At 39.7% G+C, this 21,910-nt stretch overlaps 1 long non-coding RNA gene across 3 annotated transcripts; it reads left to right on the plus strand.

Annotated features, from left to right (window-relative positions):
• The first annotated feature begins 2,049 nt into the window (after positions 1-2,049).
• On the plus strand, positions 2,050-16,691 carry LOC138167263 (uncharacterized). Of its 3 annotated transcripts, none has more exons than XR_011169846.1 (5): positions 2,050-2,170; positions 2,835-2,973; positions 10,171-10,293; positions 10,916-11,076; positions 16,485-16,691. It is a non-coding gene; the product is annotated as an uncharacterized lncRNA (long non-coding RNA). The 3 variants fall into 3 exon arrangements; XR_011169844.1 differs by lacking the exon at positions 16,485-16,691 and adding an exon at positions 14,911-15,197; XR_011169845.1 differs by lacking the exon at positions 16,485-16,691 and adding an exon at positions 11,674-12,911.
• The last annotated feature ends 5,219 nt before the right edge of the window (positions 16,692-21,910 follow it).

Consider the following 21,910-nt stretch of genomic DNA (forward strand, 5'->3'; position numbering starts at 1 on the left):
GTAGTGAAGGTGATCCCCTGCGCTACACGCTACATTAAGCTGCATCCAATCAGAGCTGCAGCAGTGAGCACGTCATCCTGTTCTTTATTGAATTCATTATTGAATAAAGGTACATTTTTTGGTTCACATTTACCTGTTTATTAAAATTGCTGTCAATGTTCATTAAAATAAGCCCTCCCCTGAAAATAAGCCCTCTGGTGTTTTTCTGTCCAAAAAAATTAATAAGACAGTGTCTTATTATCGGGGAAACACGATATGTATATGTGTGCACAATACATATATTTCTATGTATGTTGAATTTTATATATATTTTAATATATATTTCAATGTTTGGGAGAAAGTTATTTTGATGGTTTATAAAAGAGTTCAGTAAACTACTACAAGGTTTTATTTTATTTAAAAATATAAAACCCATTCCTAGTTTTCTCTTACAAAAACAGATGACAGGTCCTCTGGTCATATTTTACTGACCTCTGATTTATAGCAGCTATAGTGGGTTTATCGGGTTTAGTTAAACATGGGGTTGGATATTCAGAAATCATTCAGAATTTTTTTCAAATAAAAGAACATCTTTTAAAATAACTGAATCAATGAAAAGTTCCTTCTCCTTAAACTCGAAATAACAAAAAAAAAAAGAAATATCAAATGCAGGTCATATGGATAACTTTGCTGACTTCAAAAATCAAAGTCTACAATCTCCTTCATCAGGATTCTGATGGAAGTTTTAAAAAGTAGGCTCAGGATCCTCAAGAGGCAGCCCTGTGTAAAACAAGGGAGTTACTGAATGGGCAGAATTTCAAGATGACCTTCAGTGCCTTCACATCTTTTAAATAACCCTTATTTTTAAGCTTTCAAACGTTTACCTCCTGTGGCAGTTCAGTTGTATTGTTCAAGTCATGCCTTGAAAAGGGGGGCAGCCTGGCAGTGGCCCCTCTGAGACTTGGGGAGAAGTTGGGCCCTGGGAGAGATGTGTCATGGAATTGATACCTTGGGGGGAGGGGTGGTAGGTGGAGGTGATGGGGTACCTGGGGTCTAGGTCAAACCAACTTGTAAAACCAGTCTGTGAAGTTGTAATTTGTCCTTTCCCACCCTTGAGATCTGCCCCTTCTCCCTATCCCACACTCCACCTAGGCAACACCCTTCGACCCCTTTTGTTCTTGATTTCTTCCCAGGCCTGGCCCACACCCTCCTTTATCCTTGCCTTCTATCTCCTTAAAGACCTGGCCCAAATCTTATCTAAACTATCTATTCACATGCTCCTCTGGGTCAGCTCTGACCTTTGTCTATGCATTGAGGCCCCTCCCGTCTGGTCAGCCCTGACAATGGCAGCCCTACCCTTTAAAGGTAAAAGCCTGTACCCCTCTCACTCGCAGGTCCCCTAAAGGACTCTTGCCCGCTTCTCTTGGAAGTTTAACAATAAACTTCTACAACTCTCACTCCAATTAAGCCTGAGACCTTGAATTCTTTCCAGATGATATTGCAGGTTTTCTGGTCTTGGATAAGATCAGAATATCTGCTGAACCTATTGGGATCCCCTCCCCCATCAGAGGGAACCAATGTAGTATAGGTCAAGAACACCGAGATAGTGTTACTCGTGTGCTGGTAAATATTTAGCAACTGAATCTCCACCAAAAAAAAAAAGTACCCAGGACACATTTTAAACTTTAATCTGCATAATTAACATCTCTCTATTGTGTTCTTAAGTCTAAATAACCAATAAACAATAAACCAAGCATTTGCTGATTTGTGAGTACTTCATCTGTTGATTTTCAGTATTTGCCAGTTCTGAAGGGGCAAATGTTCACCAGAGAGAGTCCTTTTGAGTGGGCTTTAGTTACCCCTGGGATGGTCTCATCTAGATTAAGGAAGGCAGGAGTTAGCTTGACTTCACTCTTGGCTGTAGACTCTCCAGCAAAAAGCCTGATTGCCTCACCCCATTGCCTCACCAGTGTTATTCCTGGGTAACAAAACCGGTTGATTTGAGTTTCCCACACATATATGGGGACATACAAAGTAGAAGTGGGATGGGAGGGAGGGTACGGGGTGTGCTATATATGCACATGATGGAATGTGATTTGGAGCTGGTGACCAGGAATCAAGGTAGAAGTTTCATTCTGGAGATGATAAAAGCAAAAACTGATATATCAGAGCCCAAGGTGATTCCCACAGTGTGAGTACACATTTCCAATGGGGGACAGGAAGGCTGGTTCGGAAGTAGGATGTGCATTTCCTGTATTACATTATTATGTAGTGGATTGACCTCCTAGCAGTGTGCCCCCAACCCCCCAGAAAAATACTCACACAAAAGTCCTTACCTTTTAGGCATTCTTCCATGGTAACAAAGAGGAAGTAAACCCTTTTGAGTTTTTGCCCTCCCTGCTGACTTACAACTGGTAATTGGAACTTGACCTATTAAATAAATAAAAGGATCCTTACCAGAGGATTGGCCTGCCGCTGAAATGTTAAAGGCATGCTATGAAAAGCGAAGAGAGCCTATTCTTGTTTAACTCTGCCATGGCCATGAGTTGCTCAGACAACATACGTCCAATAAGAATGGGGAATACTTGTTTGACAGTCAAATCCACTATCCCCTTCCCCCAATGTACTTACCTTCCCAGGAGAGTCTAATGTTTACTCAGAACTCACTCATCCTTTAAAAACCAGCTTAAATGCTGCCACCTCCAACTAATTAGCTGTGCAGTGAAATTGCTGTCTTATCATTTACTGTTATTTAAGTATTTGTGTCATATAGTTGAGCATTTAAGTAAACTTTAACAAGCTTTATAAATGTGAACTGTTACTACATCACTGCTATTATCTCATTCTCCATCTAGCTCAGAGGCTAACTGTGGGGAGCCCTGCCATCCCAAAGCAGGGCTGAAAAAGAGTTGCTTACCCAGAGGCTGAGAGACTGCACAAAAGAGACAGGACTCTGGGAGTAGTGGAAAATAGAGCCCATCTTTGTTACCCCAGGTACAAGCCTTTATAGGATGCTTGCTAATTATTTTCCACTGAGGAAACTGCACACTTCTTTGTTCCCAGGCCAGGGTGTATACCATACTTATTGCTTATCTCGAGGATATAATACTCACATCTGTGTGTTTGAGCTCCTTCCTGGGGGATGGGGAACTGATGGAGGCCCGAAGCAGGCTCTTCAGCTGAGAGGGCTTATTCAGCCATCAGGGTCAGAGTTCCACTGGCCTGTGGTCTTCTATAGCTAACCAGGTACAGAGACTACAGAGGCTGCTGACCTTTGCCAGTCCCAAACTTTTTCTCAAACTCACCATTTTCCTTGGGTTCATTGCTCTGGAGTAGCCTATCTCCTCAGCAATGGGGCTAGGCTCCCAGGACTCCACTTTCATTCCCACCAAAAATAGGAACAGTTCCAGTTTTGTTTCAATCCAGATTAAGGGAGGAAGACAGATAACAAATAAAGAAAGGTACCCAGAGTATAAACATGAATTAGGTAGAGAAGTACTTTTAATTCCATAGATAAAAAGAACATTAAGCAAATTTTTTTTTTTTTTGCTTTTTGGAGGGCAGTTGGGGCTAAGTGACTTGCCCAAGGTCACATGGCTAGTTTTTGTGTTAAGTGTCTGAGGCCAGATTTGAACTCAGGTTCTCCTAACTCCAGGGCTGGTGCTTTATTCACTGCACCACCTAGCCAACTCCCCCCCCCCCCCCATTAATCAATTTTTAAAAAATTATACGAGGAATATAATAGATTGAGAGTCTAGTTTTTTGTTGTTGCCTAGTTGTTTCAGTTGTGTTTAACTCTTTGCTCCCAGAGGACTCCAGAATTGTTATGTTGTTTTCCACTCTTGGGTTTTTTGTGGGAAACCTCTCTGGTGCTGGGAAACAATTGTTTTTAATTCCCTCCCCCTCCTCCCCTCCCTTCCCACCTGTGATTTATGTATATAATCTCATCTTCACTTTAGCAAGGTGGGATTCTGATCGGGAGAATTTCTGATTTGCAAATCTGTTCCTCATAATGAAACTAATTAATTAAATAGCTACCTGATTGCTGGCACTCTGTCTCTGGCCCACTGTTTCATTGTTCTTGCATTAGAGACTACCTTGGTAAAATAACATATTGAGGTAAATTATTTAACTTGAAAAGGCTACAAGCCAAGACTAAAGTAGAGGGAGAGTTGGTACATGTTTTTTTTTTATTTAGAGATGATTGTGCACTTGATGTAACCTCTGAGGTTGAGGTGCAACAAAATATGGATTGATTCTCTACTGCCTGTGCTAATTTTGGCCTGACAATGAACACCAAGAAAACAGAGATTCTCCATGAGCCAGCACTTCTCCCACACATATGTGGAACCATTAGTTAACAATAATTGAAGTACTGAATGCTGTTGTTAAGTCCACTTACCTTGGCAGTATACTTTCCAGGATATACACATAGATAAGGAGGTTGATACACTCATTGCCAGAACTAGATCAGTGTTTGGGAGGCTCCAAAGGAAAGAGTGGGAGAGAAGAGTTATTAGACTGCCTCTCAAACCGAAGGTCTACAGAGATGTTGTGCTGACTTCATTGTTGTATGCCTGTGAAACCTGGACAGTATACCAGTGATTTGCCAGGAAAGTGAATCATTTTCATTTGAATTGTCTTAGGAAGATTATGAAGATCACTTGATAAGGTAAGTCCTTTCTTGAGCTGAGCTACCAAGCATTTAAACTCTACTTTAGAAAGTGTAATTCCAATGGACTGGTCACATTGTTGAAGAGACTTTTGTAGAGAACTCATACAAGGCAAGTGCTCATATGGAGGTCAGAAGAAGTAAGACAAGGATATTCTCAAGATCTCTGAAGAAATTTGGAATCAATTGTGATACATGGGGGATACTGGCATAGGACTTCCTAGCATGTAGTGCCTGCATCAAAGAAGGCACTGTGCTCTATGGGCAAAGCAGAATTACATTAGCTCAAAAGAAACATTAGATACACAAATTTAGAGGCATCTCCACTCCAAAGTTCATATGAAGTATTTGTACCTGTACTATGGTAGAGCCTTCTGAGCTCATATTGGTCTGATCAGCCACAGTGGGAAACGCTATAACTTGACCCCAACATAGTGATGTCATTTGGATCCTCTTTGAGAATGAAGGACAAGAGCCTGCTAAGTTCTGATACTTCCATTCTAAGAGAATTCCTACTACTCAAAGTTTATACACTCTCTTTAGGGTGTAGGAATTGTCATTTTCAAATGCTATCACAACTAGAACCTTTAGCTCCCATAATCCCACAATTTTCCCTACCCATATTTACAGTAGATCTTTTTATGGTGGTACAGAATTAGAACTTGAAGGAGTACCCATCAGTTTGGAAATGGCTAAACAAATTATGGTATATGAATATGATGGAATTGGTTGGTTGTTGTCCTTCATTCTCAGAGAACCAAAATGATATTGCTTTGTTGGGGTCAAGCTATAGTGTGTCCAACTATGGCTGATCAGACCAATATGAACTCAGAAGGCTCTACCATAGATCTTGCACAAATAGTTCATATGAACATTTGGAAAGGAGATGTCTCTAAATTTGTGTATCTCATGTTTCTTTTGAGCTACTGTAATTCTGCTTTGCCCATAGAGCACAGTGCCTTCTTTGATGCAGGCACACATGCTAGGAGGTCCTATGCCAGTACCTCCCATGTATCAAAATTGATTCCAAAGTTTTTCAGAGAGATCTTAGGAGTATCCTTGTATTGCTTCTTCTAACCTCCATGTGAGCACTTGCCTTGTACGAGCTCTCTATAAATAGTCTTTTGGCATTCAACAACATGACCAGCTGATCAGAGTTGTGCTGTCTATAGTGAAGTTTGAATGCTTGGCAGTTCAGCTTAAGAAAGAACCTACCTTATCTTGCCAACTTATTTTCATAAATCTTCCTAAGACAATTCAAATGGAAGCGATTCAGTTTCCTAGCAAATCACTAGTATATTGCCTAGGTTTCAAAGGCATACAACAATGAAGTCAATATGTTTCTATAGACCTTCAGTTTGGTAGGTAGTCTAATATCTATTCTCTCCCACATTTTCTTTTGGATTCTCCCAATACATATACATACATACATATACTATCTCCCCAACATCAATAACTTTTGTTCCTATTTCTCTGACTCTGTCTCTGTCTGTCTGTCTCTCTCTCTCTCTGTCTCTCTTTCTCTGTCTCTCTGTCTCTCTCTGTCTCTCTGTCTCTCTCTGTCTCTCTCTGTCTCTCTCTCTCTCTCTCTCTCTCTCTCTCTCTCTCTCTCTCTCTCTCTCTCTCTCTCTCTTAGAGGTAGCTCTGACAATCAGTGTATCAACTTCATCATCTATGTGTACATCCCTGGAAAGTATCTTGGGGTGTATGGGATGTTCAGAGAAGACTAATATTTCTGATATGAGGGCTACCAAGGCCTTTTCAGGACTGCTTTCCACCTTTGGTATCCACTTGATTTACCCAATTCTCACCTATGGCTCCAAGAATCTGATGGTTTAGAATGAATATAAAAAGCAATTGTTTTCTTTTCTGGTCAGAAACTTTAAGGGTCTTTCCCTCTCAGATTGATATTTTTGTGATGGTAAATTAAGCAATTTTTTGTCTCAGTTCTTACCTAGCCCTCAGTCATTGAGTAACCATTGCCTTGGACAAACTGAGGCCTGGCAAAGACCTTAATTTAGAAAGGCTTAGGTCATCCATTGCATCTTGGGCCATCACCAGTCATCATGACTTTTGTCTTGCCACTGGACTTTGACAACTCTAGTCAAGAGTGAGCCTGAAGACTTTGCTCTGCTCTGTCTCATTAAATCCAATTTACATTCACAAGTCAAGATATTACCCTTGTGATGTCATGGGTCCTCTTCAGAACTATGACGATGACCATCACCATGATTATCACCACCACCAATCATAGTCAAACTTTAAACCAGCCATGGCCAGTTGCCCTCCTCACTGTATTTCCTCAACATCTATAATCTTTGTTCCCTCCCCCCCTTTGAATTAAACTCAATGTCTCATCTGAATCCTGCATTCTTATGCCAAATTCATTGACTTTTTGAACTACTCCACCTCCTCACAAACTTTGTTCATCTCAGAATTACTCTGACTTTGGCTTGCTCTCTTGACTGGTGAATCTGGCCAGGTTTGGCATATCTTTTTTTTTTTTTAAATTTTATGTTCCTTTTTAGTTTACAACATTCATTTCCACATGGTTTTGAGTTACAAATTTTCTCCCCGTCTTTCCCCTACCCACCACCCCAGAACAGCAATCCCACTGAATACCCCCTCCCCTGATCTGTTCTCTCCTATATGCTCCCCCATTCCCCCTCCAACTTTCCAGTAGGGCAAGATGGATTTCTATACCCCAGTGCCTGTATATCTTATTTCTCAGTGCATGTAAAAAAATAATAATAATATTTTTTAAACATTTGATTTTAAAACTTTGAATTCCAGATTCTTTCCCTTTTTCCCTCATCACCCACCCTTACTGGGAAGATGAGCAATTCAATATAGGCTGTACATGTGTAGTTATGCAAAACATTTCCATAGTGTATATATTGTGAAAAATTGACTATATTTCCCTCCATCCTATCCCACCCCCAACTTGTTCTATTTTCTACTTTACCACTGCCCCTTTTCAAAAGTGTGTGCTTCTAACTACCCTTTCCCCCAATCTGCCCTCCCTTCTATCATCCCCCCTCTTGTCCACTTCCCCCTACTTTCCTGTAGGGTAAGATACCCACTTGAGTGTGTATGTTATTCCCTCCTTAAGCCAAATTCAATGAGATTAAGGTTGACCCATTCCCTTTTGCCTTACTGTTCTTCCCCTCTATTGTAACAGTTTTTCCTTGCCTCTTATATGAGATAATTTACCCTATTCTGTTTCTCCCTATCTCCTCTCGTTATATTCTTCTCTCACATTTTAATTTTATTTTAAAAATATCATCCCTTCCTATTCAATTGATCCTGTGCCCTCTGTCTATGTATACCTGTACACATATATATATACACACACTCACATATGTATTCATATGTCCATATACCCTCCTATAAGACATATATATGTATGTATACATATATATACATTTATATTCCCTTCAATAATCTTCATACTGAAAAAGTTTCATAAGTTACAATTATCATTTTTCCATGTAGAAATATAAATAGTTCAAATTTGATAAGTTCCTTATAATTTCTTTTTCCTGTTTACCTTCTCATGCTTCTCTTGCTTCTTGTATTTGAATGTCAAATTTTCTATTCAACTCTGATTTTTTCCATGCTAGAAAGTCCTCTATTTCATTGAATTACCATGTTTCCCCCTGAAACATGATACTCAGTTTTGCTGGTGATTCTTGGTTTTAATCCCAGGTCCTTTGACCTCCAGAATATCATATTCCAAGCCCTTCAATCCCTTAATATAGAAGCTGCTAGATCCTGTGTTATCCTGATTGTGTTTCCACAATATTTGAAATTGTTTCTTCTTGGCTACTTGTAATATTTTCTCCTTGATCTGGGAACTATGGAACCTGGCTATAATATTTCTAGGAGTTTGGTTTTTTGGATATTTTTCAAGAGGTGATCAGTGATTTCTTTCAATTTCTATTTTGCCCTCTGGTTCTAAAATATCAGGGCAACTTTCCTTGAGAATTTCTTGAAGGATGATTTCTAGGTTCTTTCTTTGGTCATGGCTTTCAGGTAGGCCAACAGTTTTAAAATTATCTCTCCTGGATCTATTTTCCAGGTCAGTGGTTTTTCCAATGAGATATTTCACATTGCCTTCTATTTTTTCATTTGTTTAGATCTGTTTAATAGTATCTTGATTTCTCAGAAAGTCATTAGCTTCCATTTGCTCCAATCTAATTTTGAAGGAATGATTCTCTTCAATGAGCTTTCGAAATTCTTTTTCCATCTGGCAAATTTGGCTTTTTAAGGCATTCTTCTCCTCATTGGCTTTGGGCCTCTTTTGTCTCATTTGAGTTAGTCTATTTTTTAAGGTATTATTTTCTTCACTCAAGTTGTTGACTCTTTTTTCATTATTTTCTTGCATAATTCTCATTCTTCCCATTTTTTCCTACACTTTTCTTACTTGGTCTTCAAAATCCTTCTTAAACTCCTCCATGGCCTATAACCAGTTCATATTTTTCCTTGGAAGCTTTTGGTGAAGGATTTCTGACTTCGTTGTCTTCCTCCTGCTCCATGCCTTGACTCTTTTTGTCCTCAAAAAAGGAATCCAAGGTTTGACTGCTCTGCTTGCTTTGCTTCCTTTGCTTGCTCATGTTGCCACTCAATTACTTGACTTTTGAGCTTTTTGCCATGGTAGAACTCTGCTTCCAGAGAGGAGAGCTTTGTCCAAATTGCTGGGGTTTTTACAGCTGCCAGAACTATTAGTTGGGTGCCCTCTCTGAAGCCTCCACAGGCTCTGGCAGATCTTCACCCAAGACAGTGATACAGATCCAAGCAGGTTAAAGCAAGAGCAATTTCCCCTCAGAACGGTCGCTTGTTCCCCCTATGATCTGCAGGCCAAGAGTTCTGAAGCAGCTGTGCCATGGCACCTTTGCACCTCAGCCACTTCTCCCTCCAGGGGCAGAGGCCAGATCACACTCTTGGACCCCCTGTTTCCACAAAGTCCACACTGACCTTTTATTTTGCCTTTGGCATTTATGAGTTGATAATTCTGGAAACTGCCACTGCTGCTGGTGATCTACTCTCCTGAAGTCTGCTGTAGCTACTGGTCAGGCCCACCCTGGAGCTAAAACCTTGGGCTCATGCTGGGCTGGGCTCAGCTCCCAACATGCTGTGGGGGACCCTTCCTGCCAGCCTGCCAGGCTGCCTTCAGTGGGAGATTTGTTTTTCTCTGTCACTTTGTGGGATCTGTATCTCTAAAATTTTAGAGTCATATTTCATAGGTATTTGAGGTGGTTATGGGGGGAGCTCGCAGAGTTTCCCTGCTTCTATGCTGCCATCTTGGCTCCACCCCAGGCTTGTCATATCTTAAAGAGCCCCAGAATCTGCTTTAATTACCTTGGAACTCACATGATTTAAAGCTTATTGAAAACCTATGGGCTGTAATCAAGATTAAACATGGAAAAGTGTACTGTTTGTTAAAGGTACATTTAATATGTAATATGATAAAAGTGTGGTTTTATGATGAAGAATTAAAGAATATGTTTCTGTGATAGGACTTGCTTCCCTGACTTTCCTGAGGAAGCTTCCTCTACAATCTGATTGGTTCTCTGACACAACTTTCTGGCATTAGGGAACAAAAGGTTCCAATCTTCTGTAGTGGGATCCCTTCAGACTTGGTAAGTGCCCGAGACCATGTAAGCCAACATGATGATATATAGAGCCGATATATTCCCAGATGGAGATGAGGGGGTCATGATCAGAGAAGCTAAGTGCCATCATGTCCTTATCATATAAACTTGCTGTGCTAGGGTAAAGTAAATCTTCTTGTTTGTTATACGTTCAATAACACAATGATATGTGAGTAGCAGTAGCCACCCCACTAAGGACCCAACTGGCCAGTTCAAGTTGAGTGACACAGCTCCTTCCTTTCTTCCTTCTTTTCTTCCCTCCTACTTTTCCTCCCTCCCTCCTTTCTCTCCCTTCTTTCCCTTTGTCTCCATAAGGAATTACTACTCTTAGCTGTAGACATTCTGCTCAAAGGAATGTAAATCTTGATCTTGGAAACCTTGTAAAATATCTTGGGGTTTATGGGCTAGATTTCTTTTTTAAGGACCATGCCTTAAACCCAAATCACTCTGTCTCTCCTCAATTTGCTAATGATAGGTCCCAGCCCAAGCCTCACTGGTTATTGTTTAAGCTCTGATGCCCACAGAGTGAGTGTAAATAGCTATTGTTTCTGTTTTGGCAAAAAAGGTCTTCCCCTCCCAGATTGAATTTGTTTTTTGTTCTTTTGACTAGGTAAAAGAAGTCATCCTTTGCCTCATTTCTTAACCTATTTTCAATCAAACTGAGACCTGGGAAAAAGCCAAGATCTCCCACCACATCCTGGGCCATCTCCAGTCCTCCTGATTATATCTGACATATCTTGGCACTGGAACCAGATAGCTCTGGAGGAGAAGGTGAGTCTGGTCACTGTGCACAGTCCTGCCTCACTTAAATCCAATTCACTTGCAAGTTATGACATCATATTCCTGAGGTAATGATCCTCTTTGAGAAGGAAGGACAAACCAAAGATAACTTTTAGTTCCTCCTTCTGATCAAATCTGAACTAAGAGGACACTGGGGTTAAAGCCATGCTTACAAGCAAGTGTCAAAGAAGAATCAAAATCTTTTTTTCTACAATCATGATTTAATATTGAGCTTAACAAGATTTTGATACCTTTTAAATCTTTCATCATAAAACCATATTTTTTATCACATTGAATATTAAGGGTTCATTTAACAAATTAACTCAGTTAATCAGCACAACACTGTGTATAGGCATTTAATATCCTGGGATTTATACTACCTCCTTCCTTGGATATTTTCTCCTGTAAATTTCTGTCTCAACTGCTATTCTTCGTTTATTTTAACTTCTTTCATTCCTTTATGATATCTAGCTTGGAGTATATACACTGGCCTTTACCTTTCTTATCTTTTTTTTTTTTCATTTGAATGCCCTTTTGATCAGATTTGTAAGATATCTGGCACAGCTATATTCTTTCTGCCTTTATTAGGTGGTTTTCCTGGACCAACTTGCCTGACCTCCGTGGCCTCCACTTACCTGATTTGGGTCTAGCTTCTCTGGTTCAGTCCCTCTACAAGATTCTGCCCTCTTGTTTTTTTCTTTTTTTCCTGCAGTTCTAAACTGGATAGAGAAGATTCTGAGTCTTTCTGAATTTATCTTAATCTTTCTAAGACTACTTTCATGTTTTTGTTGGGGTTTCTTGGGAGCTCTGGATTCCTCTATGACCTTTCACAATGCAATTAATCAGTTTGTAGTCTAGGCTTTCATTGAGTGTTTTTCTCTTGAAATTTTTGGTGGTTTAGCAGTTTAAAAATATTCCCCCATAACTCAATTTTTGACTCCTCCTCTTTTGCTGGGGGGTATACCTCAAAGTCTAGGTTGTAAAAGTTGCCTCAGTCACTCTGCTTTCAGGGATATAGGGTTCACTGGCCTAAGGTCCTGGGCTCAGTACCCTCTGGAATGACAGGACTGGCCATATTTGAGTTTCAATGTACTTTCCTTCAGGCCTACCACAGCAATAGACAGCAGTCTACTGCACTAATTCATTTGTTTGCTCTTTTCCTTTCATTTTTATAGCTAGGTTAAATCAGTGTCTGATTTTTTTTTTACAGGTTACAGAGATAGTGGGGAGTGTATTTCAGACATGTTCTCTACAACTTTAGTAGTCTCTAACTTAGAGCTGGCCCCAATGAGAAGTCAAAATATTTTCAACCTCTCTCTTCTCTATCTCCTCATATAACTGAGCTTTCAATTTTTTCTTTGTTGTGGGAGAGGGAAAAGGAAGATGTGTTCTTGCAGAGGCTCTGTATCAAAGGGTGTCCCTTGTTGGGCCCTAGATACAAATCAGTTAGTCTCCCTGCTAGAACCATGAAAGCTAGAGGGTGAGGGCTGCTGCTGATCACTCTAAGGATTAACAATTTAGAGTTTTCAAGTGTTAATTTATAAGGATTTTACCTTGTTTGGGTTCTCTGTGATTTGTCTTGTGAATTCTACTGTAATTTTTCTATCCAGTACATATAACATTTTTCAGAGGGTTAGAGAATTAAAGATCTGGAGAAAGTGAGTAATGTGTGATCTTTCTGTTCACATGATTTCCCCTTAATGCTCTCTTTAAAAAAAATTATTATTTTGAACTTGAAAAGTACCAACAAATAGGAACATTACTATAAAGAAAAAAATAAGAAGAGGATTCTATATGAAAACAAGCATCTCTGTAGTCTATATTTTTAAAGTATATGATGTTAGTTTCAAAGCTGTCCTGCTTGTCTATGTCTTTCTATGAACTTCCTTCTGTTCTCTGTGTATCATTTAAAATATTTCTATGATACTCTTTTCTTCTTTTTCTGGAATCATTATCAATAATACTCTTCTCTCCTGAATCCCCCTGCCTATGAATTTTTAAAAATAAATCCTTCCTTCACAACAATAAGCATACTCAAGCAATACAAAAATATCTTATTCTTCATTTTTAGTCCATCATCTCAGTCAGGATGTGGGTGGTATTTTCATCACCAGTTTTGTGGAATACTACTGTTGGTTACTGATTTGATCATAATTCTTAAATCTTTCAAAGCTTTTTTTCTTTATGATGCTGTAGTCATTGTGTATATTGTTTCTGTGGTTCTACTCACTTTACTCTCCATTACGTACAGGTCTTCTCAATTTTCTCTGTATCCATCCTTTTCATATTTTTTTTTTTTTGCTTTTTTGGAGGGAGAAGGCAGGGCAATCAGGGTTAAGTGACTTGCCCAAGGTCACATGGCTAGTTTTATGTTAAGTGTCTTAGGCCGCATTTGAACTCAGGTCCTCCTGACTCTAGGGCTGGTGGTCTATTCACTGTGCCACCTAGCTGCCCCTTCGTAATTTCTTGTAACATAAAAATGTTCTTTTGCATTTATATAGTACAATTTATTCAGTAATTTCCTTAATGGTCACCACCTTAATTTCCACTTCTTTGTAATAAAAAAAGGTAACTGCCATTATTATTTTTATACATAAGGTTCCTTTCTTTTATGCTGTCTGGGTATTTTTCAATGTAGGGTTATTGCTGGATCAAAAGGTATGCACAGCTTAGTGACTGGACAAAATTCCAAATTGCTGGACTAATCTAGAACTCATCAATAGTAGTTAGTGTCAGCGGTCAATGACTATAGTAATCTACTATTTGATAAACCCAAAGACCCCAGCTTTGGGGATAAGAACTCAGTATTTGACAATAACTGCTGGGAAAACTGGAATATAGTATGGCAGAAACTGAGCATAGACCATTATCTAATACCATATACCAAAATTGAGTCTAAATGGGTGCATGATCTAGGTATAAAGGCTGATACTGTGAGCAATCTGGGAAAGAAAGCCTATAGTTTACCTGTCAGATTTGTGGAGAGGGGAAGAGTTTGTGACCAAACAAGAATAATTCTTGAGCATTATAAAATGCAAAATGGATAATTTTGATTACATTAAATTGAAAAGCTTCTGTACAAACAAAGCCAATGTAACCAGGATTAGGAGAGAAGTAGAAAATTGGGAAAGAATTTTTACAATGTATGTCTCTGATAAAGGCCTCATTTCTAAAATATACAGAGAATTGAGTCAAATCTATAAGAATACAAGTCATTCCCCAATTGATAAATGGTCAAAGGATATGAACAGGCAGTTTTCAGAGGAAAAAATTAAAGATATCTATAAGCATATGAAAAAATGCTCTAAATCACTATTGATTAGAGAAATGCAAATCAAAACAACTCAGGTACCACATCTCACCAGTCAGATTGGCTAAGATGACAAAACAGGAAAATGACAAATGCTGGAGAGGATGTGGGCAAATTGGAACACTAATGCATTGCTGGTGGAGTTGTGAACTGATCCAGCCTTTCTGGAGAGCAATCTGGAATTATCCCCAAAGGGCTATAAATAATTCCATACCCTTTGACCCAGCAATACCACTCCTAGGGTTATATCCCAAAGAGATCATAGAAGTGGGAGGAAGACCCATATGTACAAAAAATATTTATAGCAGCTCTTTTTGTGGTGGCAAAGAATGGGAAATTAAGGGGGTGCCCATCAATTGGGGAATGGCTGAACAAGTTGTGGTATATGCATGTTATGGAATACTATTGTGCTATAAGAAACAAGAAGATGGACTTCACATTTACTTGGAGAGGCTTATATGAACTGATGCTGAGTGAGAGGAGTAGAACCAGGAGAAATTTGTACACAATTACAGGCACAACATATGTGTGATGACCAGCATTGATAGACTGGACTCTTCTCAGCAATCCAGGGTTATAAGTCAACCCCAAAAGTCTCATGATGGAGAGAGATGTCTACATCCCAAGAAAGAACTGAGTTTGAACCCAGATTGAAGCAAACTACCTGCTCTTTTTCTTTTTCTTGCTTGGTTTTGTTTCCTCTTTCCCATTGTTCATTCCATCTGATACAATCCTTCTTTATAATCTGACTAACATCTAATGTGAAAGTCTTTGCAGATACTACACTTGATTGTAAGCCGCCATGGGGGGGAGGGAGGGAGGGGGAGAAAATTTGAAACTCAAGGAATTGTGGAAATGAATCTTGTAAACTAAAAGTAAACAAATTAATAAAGACAAAAAAAAATGAGTAGTGTGCCTGTTCTCCCACAGCTCCTCCAACAATGATCAATTTTCATTTTTTGTTATCTTTGCCCATCTGATAGGTTTCAAGTGGAACATCAGAATTGTTTTAATTTGTATTTCTCCTATTATTTGTGACTTGGGGCACTTTTTCATATAGTTATTAGCTTGGGCTTCTTCCCTTGAGAACTCCCTCTTCATATCCTTGGACCATTTATCAGTTGGAGACTATGACTGTAATACATATTGCTCTCTTACTTGACAGATCTGATGGCTTTTTAAATTGCTTTTCCTTGACCTCTCTGTAGCATTTGAACTGTTGGTCACCCTTTTCCTCCTAGATACTTCCTTCTCTCTGCATTTTGCTGCTGTTGCTCTCTCTTGGCTCTCCTCAGTTTCCTTTGCTGGTTTATCATCCATACCATGCCCCCTAACTGCAAGTGCCCTGCAGGGCTCTGTCTTGGACCTCTTTCTTCTTTCTCTTCAGACTCTCTTTCCTGGTGACCTCATTGGTTTCCATGAGTTTAATGATCATGTCTACATAGATGACTCCTAGTTCTACATATAGATCCCTAATCTGTTTCCTTAGCCTCAGTTGGGCATCACCAACTGAACAGTTAAAACTGGATTTGCTGTGTGTATCTCAAATTTGCCTCAAACTTAATGAAACACTGACTACTACCAACTGAACGGTTGGTAAGTTAGATTTCACTCAACCCCCACCCCCACTACTGCCCTGATTTTTCCTCCTTCAGGATTCTCTAGTCCTACTGCAGGTGTCTGGGCTCTCTTCAAATAGTTGTCACCTACTGATAGTGTTCTCTTAATCGTAGGCCCCTGGACCCCAGTTCCATTTAGCCACTAAATCAGATTAGCTTTTGCACAGAAATGTTTATTTCAGAAGGTATAATCACAGATATAAAAATTTAGTTCCCCCTCCCAATACATGGGCGGCATGAAATTCTTCCTCCCCTCCTCTGTACCAACTCAGTCTCTGTGGAGGGGACAGGGATGAGGTTCATAGCTTAACTTGATTCCCATACAGCACAATACCAATTCCACATCCAGATCCCCTATTAGGCTCATGTCCTAAGCACCCTGACTTCTCAGGGCTTCTATGCTGGACTAGCTGGCTACACCATACTGCCTGCAATCCTGTCTTCAAGTTTGTCACAACTGAAATTTGCAGGTCCCGTGAGGATTACCTCTGACATCTGCAAATGAGGAGGACAAACAACATGGAACAGAAACAAACACCCCCTGGTTTCTCTCCCTGGAGAAAAGTAATTTCTCATATCTGGAGTAAAAGGGGAGAACAGTAGAAGGAAGTCCTTCTTACCAGTTTGGCTCATGGCACCTGTGTTGTAAATGAATTATAATCTTCACCCTCTGGATACAGCAGTAAAGAGTAATGGCCAAGAGAACAATTTTCTCAGTTTCTCCAGTTTTAAAGACTCAGGCAGTCAATGAAAGTAGGCTTCTCCCATCTAGGTGGTAGGTGGATGCAAAGGCCTCCATGTTAGGCAATCTGGACATGTACTAAAGGCCTTTTAAGGGTACCTCACTGGTAAGTCAACTGAGCATGCCAAAACATGCCTGGGTTAAACTAATTAGTGTCATGCAGGGACTACAGAGCAGGCTTTGAAACCACTAAGTCCCAGGTTCAAGTACTGCCTCTGACATATACTTGTTATATAACTATGGGTAAACCAGTTAACTTACTGTTCTAGGAAACTCTTTAAGACTATGAGAGTTATAGAGATCATGCTGATCATGTTGGTAGAAGGAAGTTCCTTCATGTGGAAGTTCCCTATACTAATGAAATTGCAAGCCAAGTCCCTATCCCCTAACTCAACCTCAGTATGTCCCAAGCAGAACTGACCTTTCCCTCCAAAACACCACTTTCTCCCATCTCCCTTATTTCCATCTAGGACACCGCCCTCCTTCCAGTCATTTGGGGTCATAACCTCAGAATCATTCTTGACTACTCATGCTCACGAATCCCAGGTAGCCAATGAATTATTATAATTTCCATAGAATCCCTCTCCACTCACACAGTGACCACCTTAATTCAGGACCTCCTCACCTCTTGTGTGGACTAGTACAAAGGATTCTTAATTGGTCTTTCATCTCAAGTCTTTCTCCATTCCAATCTATCATGCACACAGCTGTCAAAGTGATTTTCCTAAAATTCAAGTCTGACATTATCATCTGTCCTACCCTACTCCCCTACACACACATGCACGCACACTAACACACATACACATGCACTCTTCCTCTAGGATCAAATACAGACTCTTTTGTTTCTCATTTAAAGTTCTTCACAAACTGGTCCCATCCTATCTTTCCAGCTGTAGCCTAAATGAACTCTGGTCCTTAACCCTACTCTCACTGGCAATCCTTTGGAGCAGGGGCACATCTTTCCCTCAGGGTTCAAGGGGGGCACACTCCAAAGATTAAGGTGATTCTTTCTAAGGCTATCAGTTCAACCCCCATTCTGGTGTGTATGCCCCCAATTATCTTCTCAATATCATTGATAAACAATATCAATTCTGTTTCAAAGAGATATTTATTTAAAACATATAGAAAGAGTCAAAGTATAAAACCATTCCATTGAATCTGGGTATACCCTTCCATTTAGCCTTCTCTCCTATGGGAGGACACAAAACATTTGTTCAACAAGTTCACTTTCATGTCAAGTGTGGCATAGCTGATGGATGATTTCTTTCCCTACTTGTAGGACAAGATGTGTCAGCTGCTAGGTCAGTTTTCGGTTGGATTTCATAGGACACTCCTTAGGGCTGTTCTCATCCACAAGGCTCAGATGCCACCAGAGTCTCATATGAATCCCAGTTCCTGGCTCTTCAAACCTTTCAAAGCTCACAAGGTCATAACCTAGTCTGTTCCAATTCTAACTCTCATTCACTTAAGAGCAAGAAAGAATGAAACACAAGGAAGACTGAAAAACAGCCTCATTGTCTACTCACTCATGATTTTATTTGAGGTCAGGTAAAGAGAGTAGACAGTTTGTGCTCCCTTATCTTAACCTGGGGTCCTTTCCTTGCTCACGGGGAAGCAGAACAACACTATTCTAGAGATGTATGTGTCTAACAAACACCATTTTGAAGGATGTGTTGTCAAGGTCCCTCATCTAGTTCAAATAACCCTGGTTGAGTATCATGGTTTTTACTCTTTTTCAAAATATCTTCCAAATATGTGAACCCAACACTTATTGGTTAGTTAAGCTTAACTCCCCACCACAGAACACTGTTGTTTGGCTGGGTACTCTAAATGGGCTTGAAAAGGCATATAAACTAAATATATACAATAGGAAAGAGGGTATCTGTGGGTAGTCTCCCTTGGTGTGCTAATAAATTTCTTTCCCTTTCAGTAGTTTATTTGACTTCCAGTCTTTCAAATTGCTAATAGGTAAAATACTCCCAAATCACAAGAGGCAAACTTGAGAGAGAGGGCTCAATTTGGCTGGATTAGCACCTTTTATATGTACACCTTGTAAAGGCTCAGCAGCCAATTAAAAGGTAGGCAATAAGCCATTAGGAAAGAGTCACAGAATTCTTGCACACATTTTGGAATAGGTCTCCATTCTACTTTTCTAGAAGTAGGTTCTCCAAGCACCCACTCTGTTACCAACAGGCAAAGCAGACTACACATGCCCTTTGAAGTGAAGAACTGAGACCCTTCATTCCAACTCATTATGAATTTCCAGAAGCAAGATCACCAAACAGTCATGTAATTCCCTTGAGCATGCTCCTAGGTCTCAGCCCTAGTTGGCCAGTCTTTGGTAATACAGTCATATTGCTACTATGACAAGAATTTTTTTTACTTCTTTTTATTAGTCTTTATTCCTTGGGTTCAGGGTTGCCTTTCCTGTTTAGGTTATTTGACTGTCTAAAGTCTATCTCATGGGACAATAAAATTTAGTGAAAGCCCTTCCTGAGATAAGAAACCAAAAGAGGTCAGGTTTCCCAAAGTAATTTGACTTGTTTTATTTGTGGAAGGATCCCAACAGGATCCAAACCTGTGATCAGCTTCTGACAGGTAAATTTCTCCTCTAAATTAGCCAATTGGGAACTATCTATAGAGTCAAAGTAAGTGTTTTGGGGCAGCTAGGTGACTCAGTGGATAGGTGATTCAGTGGATAGTGCCAGGTCTGGAGTTAGGAAGACTTCATGAGTTCAACTCTAGCTTTAGATAATTTCTAGCTGTATGACCCTGGGCAACTCACTTAACCCTGTTTTCCCCAGTTTCCTCATCTGTAAAATGAGATGGCAAACCATTCTAGTATCTTTGACAAGAAAACCCCAAATGGGGGTGGCCAGGTAGCAGAGCGAGTAAGAGCACCGGCCCCAGTGTTGGGATGACCTGGGGATCGAATCCAGGCTCAGACACTTAGCACCCACCCAGAAACACCTGGCCATGTAACCTTGAGCAAGTTACTTAATCCCAATTGCTTAGGGGCGGTCAGGTGGCTCAGCGAGTAAGAGCACTGGCCCCAGTGTTGGGATGACCTGGGGATCTAATCCGGGCTCAGATACTTGGCACCATACCCAGAAATAACTGAGCAAGTTAACTTAACCCCAATTGACTAAAAAAAAGAAAGAAAGAAAACCCCAAATGAAGTCATGAAGAGTGGAACACAACTGAACAAGAAGTCTGTTTTAAATTTTACAGTCTTGGAAGATGTGTGTGTAATTGCCTCATCTTTGATATAGGTGAATGAACAAAAATTACTTCTCTCTTTGACATAATTGGAAACTATATATGTCTTGTTAGAACTCTAATCAGAGATCAGCGTTATTTTTCTGAGCACTGAACCTGTGCTTAAACACAATAAAACTGATTTTTAACCTCTGGAATCTCTGTGTGGTGATTGTGTAGCACCAATTTATCTATCACAAGAGCTCTGTGGGAATATTTTTCTTGTAATACTATCCTCTGCCTAGTCTGTAGAATATTCAAATTGGTCTGCTTGTATCTTTATCTTCCTATCTTTGCACTGGTAATCTCCCTATGCCAGGAATTTCATCCTTACCTCCAACTCTTAAAATCCCTGGTTTCCTTCAAGACCCAGTTTAAGGGCTACCTTCTGCACCAAGCCATTCTAGATCCTTCTTGCTACTACAGCCTATTTTTGTGTGTTATTTGCCCAGTTAGAATGTATGCTCGTTGTGGTCAGGGACTGTTTTGCTTTTGTCTTTGTATCTTTAGCTTAGTACAATGCCTGTCACAAAGACAACAATAAGTGCTTGTTGCTTCCTTTCCACATAGAAAATTCTCAGGAAAATATGAAATATAAAACTCACAAGATATGAAACTTAATGAATCTTTAGTAAATAAAATGAATTTCAATGGGATTGTTAACTAAATTTTACAGGGAATTAATGTAAAAGGAGATGCAATTGCTATTCCTTTTTGTTACCTTGTGTTGAATTAGAATGCCATTTATGTTAAGGTTTTTTGATACTACAGAGTAATAAAATCCAGAGGCAAATATAATTTTTGTTTCTGAATGGAACTTAAAACATATCTCATTAATTTTTGTGAAATTATATTTCTATTTTCTGCAAACTTGAAGGCATAGTCTAATGTCATTTTGCAAGATACCTTGCTTGTAGCTTGAAGAATATATTTAAACCATTGGTATTTGAGTCTCTTTTTTCTCTCTCAGCAAACCTTGTGGGTTTCCTTGCTAGTTTTAAGATTTACTTTGCATTTTCCTGGGGAAGATTAGAAATAGCCATCTAGTTAGCAATACTCTGATATATTCTCATCTGATCTGAGGCTTCTTTCAGTTCAAGAAAAGACAATGGGGCATAAAGTTAGGCAGATAGAATATAAAAACAAATGTGTAGACCAGATATAAAAACCTTTAATTCTGAAATAGTAGAAAATTATCACTTTATGAGGAAAGGTCTTTGTTCTTTCAAGCCACAAAGGCTTTTTAGCATTCCCCAGGAACAATGATTCAAGAGAGAGGAGTCTGCTGACTCTGAAGCTGGCTCCTTTCACCTTCTGGACTTATGGAACCAGAAGCTGAAGTCATGGAGGGAGCTGGGAAGGTGAAAATAAGGAGAGCTGCTGTCATGGGGAATGGACAAGCATTTGCTAGCATTGGGACACCTGATTCCAAGGTGCTGTGGTAGAAGCAAGAAGCTTATGTTTGGGATGAGATCTGTACAATGCTGAAATCCAATATTCTTTCCTTCCTTCCTTCCCAAACATCCCATGGGGTGAGTGCACTAACTTTGAACCTGATGCTTCCAGGTTTTTACTCTTGTATGTTTAAAAGTTTATTTTGTTTCATAAACTGGAAAACATGATAGATAAAGCTGTCAAGCAATGAAATTGCTAAATGGCCTGTGCTATTACTTGAATGCAGTGTTAGGGGAGGGGATAAATGGGAATGACCCTGGAAGAAAGATTTAAAACAGCCGCATCTGCCCAAGTGAGATTTCTGGCTGAGGGCTTGTAGTTAAAGGAGAGAGTTATTGATTTATTTTAACAGCTTCCTAGAGCAGAGTTTACAGTGTTTTCTCTGGGCATCAAAAGAGTCAGGAACAATATGGGATGTGAACTGGCCGGATGAATCGGACA

The sequence above is a fragment of the Petaurus breviceps genome, unplaced genomic scaffold (assembly GCF_028583685.1).
Source record: "Petaurus breviceps papuanus isolate PSGF00001 unplaced genomic scaffold, PetGlider_PUasm1.0 229, whole genome shotgun sequence".
NCBI classification, from domain to species: domain Eukaryota; kingdom Metazoa; phylum Chordata; class Mammalia; order Diprotodontia; family Petauridae; genus Petaurus; species Petaurus breviceps.